Source organism: Stegastes partitus, unplaced genomic scaffold (genome assembly GCF_000690725.1).
Source record: "Stegastes partitus isolate 25-593 unplaced genomic scaffold, Stegastes_partitus-1.0.2 Scaffold495, whole genome shotgun sequence".
NCBI classification, from domain to species: Eukaryota; Metazoa; Chordata; class Actinopteri; family Pomacentridae; genus Stegastes; species Stegastes partitus.
Genome location: NW_007578226.1, coordinates 258,018 through 261,886, shown reverse-complemented (window position 1 = coordinate 261,886; position 3,869 = coordinate 258,018). Strand labels below are relative to the sequence as shown.

General features: G+C 43.3%; 1 protein-coding gene and 1 long non-coding RNA gene across 2 annotated transcripts in view; one reads left to right on the top strand and one right to left on the bottom strand.

Moving 5' to 3' along the window:
• LOC103361273 (uncharacterized) overlaps positions 1-3,144 on the bottom strand; it is a 21,020-nt gene extending 17,876 nt beyond the window's left edge. The window contains exon 1 of the mRNA XM_008287311.1: positions 3,134-3,144. The gene's annotated coding sequence lies outside the window, so the exon portion shown is untranslated. The remainder of the gene's footprint in view (positions 1-3,133) is intronic.
• LOC103361275 (uncharacterized) overlaps positions 1-3,869 on the top strand; it is a 16,628-nt gene that overhangs the window by 6,156 nt on the left and 6,603 nt on the right. The gene's annotated exons all lie outside the window — the stretch shown is intronic.

Below are 3,869 nucleotides of genomic sequence, written 5' to 3'. Positions count from 1 at the left end.
GCGCTTACAAAGGTATGAGCTGGTATGAGGAGTTTAAAAAGGAAGTTGACATCACTGCTGGTGCTTTCAAAAAAGGATCAAGCAAATGCACAAACAAAAACATTGTAGCTGAGAAGAAAGTAGTAACGCTCATGTATGTGTTCAAAGGGCTTTATGGTACCTTAGCGGCCTTGTTCGGTGATTGTAGAAGAATTGGTCTCATTTGTCACTAAAACATATATGTGATGCTTTGCCAGCAAAAACAACTCACCACAGGTTTTCACTCTTGATTGTCATCTGGTTCAAGGAGGAGCTGTGTCACCACAGAAGTAAACTACTGAGTCTTTCCAGCGTTCAGTACAACAACAAAGATGCACACGTCCTAACACAGTGATGGCCCTTCTCCTGGACTGGAAGAAACTGCAATTTTAAAAAATCTAGAATTTTTGTTCCACTATTGTTTTTATCCCTGGATTGTTGAATGCAATAAAACGTAAAATATCTCTAAAAACGATCTATAGGGAAGCATCAAATTTCAATTTTTAGCGAAAAAATGTGAACAAATTTATCAAAATTTCACTAGTTTAGTGCTAAAAAGATATTTCTACAAGTTGTTACAATTAGTGGCAATAAACAAGGAAGAATATCAGTTCTGTAAACTTACATTATGTATATGCAGCATATATTTATCCATCATTTTCTATACACCCACATATTATTGTAATATTTAAAATCAGTAGTTTCATAGTTTCCTCCATCCATCCATTTTCTTCCACTTATCTGTGGTCGGGTCATAAAGGCAGCAGGCAGAGCAGGTCATTCCAGACATCCTTCCCCCAGCAATGCTTTCCAGTTCTTCTGGGGGATTCTGAGGTGTTCCCAGGCCAGCCGAGAGGTATAATCATTCCAGCAGGTTCTGGGTCTTCCCCGGGGTCTCCTCCTAGGTGGACATGTTCGGAAAACCTCCAGAGGAAGCCTCCCCAGAGGCATCTGAACCAGATGTCCATACTACCTCAACTGGCTCCTTTCAACGCGAAGGAGCAGCGGCTCTACTCTGAGCTTCCTCCGGATGTCCGAGCTCCTCACCCTATCTCTAAGGCTGAGCCCAGCCACCCTGCGGAGGAAGCTCATTTTGGATGCTTGTATCCGCGATCTCGTTCTTTCGGTCACGACCCAAAGCTTGTGACCACAGGGGAGGATTTGGGACGTAGATGGACTGGTAAATCAAGAGCTTCGCCTTGGGGCTCAGCTCTCTCTTCACCACGACGGTCCGGTACAGTGTCCGCATTACTGCTGATGCCGCACCAAGCCGCCTATCCACCTCATGCTCCATTTTCCCATCACTCGTGAACAAGATCCCGAGATACTTAAACTCCCTCGCTTGGGGAAACAACTCCTCCCCCCACCCAGAGGTGACAATCCACTGGTTTCAGGCAGAGGACCATGGCCTTGGACTTCGAGGTACTGATCCACATCCCTGCCGCTTCGCATTCGGCTGCAAACCGCTCCAGTGCGTGTTGAAGATCACGGTCTGATGAACCCAATAGTACCTCGTCGTCCGCAAAAAGCAGAGACGCAATCCTGAGGTCCCCAAATCAGACACCCTCCTCACCTTGAGATCCTGTCCACGAAAACCACAAATAGGATCGGGGACAAGGGTAGAGTCCAACACCGACTGGGAACGTGTCTGACTTGTTGCCGAGAATGCAGACACAGTTCGCACTTTAGTTGTACAGGTAGCAGCAAGCCTGGTACCCCATACTCCCTCAGTACCCCCCACAGAGCCCCTCGGGGAACATGATCATAGGCCTTCTCCAGATCCACAAAGCACATGTGGACTGGCAGGTCAAACTCCCATGCCTCCCTCAGCAGCTCCGCAAGGATAAAGAGCTGGTCCACTGTTCCACAACCAGGACGGAATCCGCATTGCTCCTCCTGAATCTGAGGTTCGACAATTGGTCGGAGCTTCCTTTCCAGCACCCTAGAGTAAATTTTCCCGGGGAGGCTGAGAAGTGTGATACCCTGGTAGTTGGAACACACTCTCCGGTCCCCCTTTTTGAAAATGGGAACCACCACCCTGGTCTGCCACGACACAGGCACTGTACCCAACACCCACGCGACACTGAAGAGACATGTCAGCCATGACAGTCCAACAATGTCCAGAGCCTTCAGCATCTCGGGGCGAATCTTGTCCACACCTGGCGCTTTGCCACCGAGAAGCTTCTTAACTACCTCTGCGAACTTTACCACGGATATGGACGCAGAATAGTTTATAGTTTTGTGTAAATATCTTTCATTAAAACATTTAAAAAATACTCAGGATTTCATGCAACAATAAGGCTAGAAAATGTATTTTATTACATATTTGTCATTTTTATGAGATGGGTTATTTTTTACAGTGGAGATATTACAAATTCCAGAAATTCAAATCAACTTTACAAACTACAAAGACAAGACTGATGGAATTAAAGTGATTATTTTTAACCGTATACCAGTTTATATTGTTTGCATTAATAATGTACAAAATCTCATTTGTTGTTCATATAAAGCATCCAAGTCATTCAAACTAACATCAGTGTTATGCTTGAAAGTCAAATAATCATAAATTGGAAAATAAGTGTACGTGTTAGTGAACATTTATACTCTCCAGATTAGTTTTTGATAGTTTCATAGACTGTATTTGAGTTACAATCACACTCCTTCCCCTCTGCTCCCTGACTATTGGTGTAGATGGTGATTGTATCGGCGCAGGCTGATCTGAAGTCAGTATTCTGATGTGGGTGACTGACGGAGACAGACTGGTAGGCGTCTCTTTCTGGACCCTGAAGGCTTGCGTAGGTGTCGTCCTGGTCCTACCAAAACCAAACAACATATAACGTCATGGTTTCATGTAACGATATGCAGTGTTTAAAAATAACCTACATTCAGTGACAAAGAGTTTAAAGCAGAACTAGTGAAGAACTCACCAAAGACTGGAGGGTTTCAGATGTGGCTGACTCAGCTGCTCCTGATGTGTTTTCTCTGTTAACAGTGAATGAATGTGAGAGTTAGTTGGAGGAGGTTAGTGTCCTCCATGTCAGGAAGTCAAAAACATCAGAAAATTGTATGAAATCTCTACTGTGGGGCCTTTATTTTCAATATAGTGAATCTAAACTGTTACTCCAGCAGGAAAACAATAAATCCAATAATACAGGGTATAAATAGTGCTATTGATACACAGTAGTTAGTGCTTTATATAATATGATATTAATCTCTTACCCGCGGCATGTTTTTGTGAAGATCAATCCCAGGATAACTCCGATTATAATGACCAATGCAGTCGCTCCAACGACAATAAAAGACAAAGATGTTTCTGCAGAACTGGTGGTGGTGGCATCTTCATCTTCATCTTCGTCATCTTAAATGTGAATTAAAATATAACCAGAAGAGCATTAAGATAATCTCTGTTGCTTACAGTCGCGTGTCTTGTAGTATTACTGAAGGTTATATTGTTGGTTTCAGGCGTCATTTCCTCTACATCGGGTCTCATTGCACCACACATTATTTAAGTATATTCATGATAATGTTACCACACACTAAAAAAAAAAAAGCCAGAATATAGCCAACTATGAATCTTGAAGGTATAAATTGAATCCAGACCTTACCTTCAACAGTGAGATTGAGATGGAGAACAAATGTTCCTCCTCGACATGAACACTCACAGGTGTAGTTCCCGCTGTCCTCTGGTGTTAAATTGCTCAGATGGAGAAATACAGTTTGGTTTTCTTCAACCAGTGAGAATCTTGAATCACACCCATCTAGAAAGCCGAGTGTGTATTCATAAGTGAGATGACATTCGTCTCCCCTGCTTCTCTCTGTGCTGATCAAACATCGTATCATTGTGATGGTTT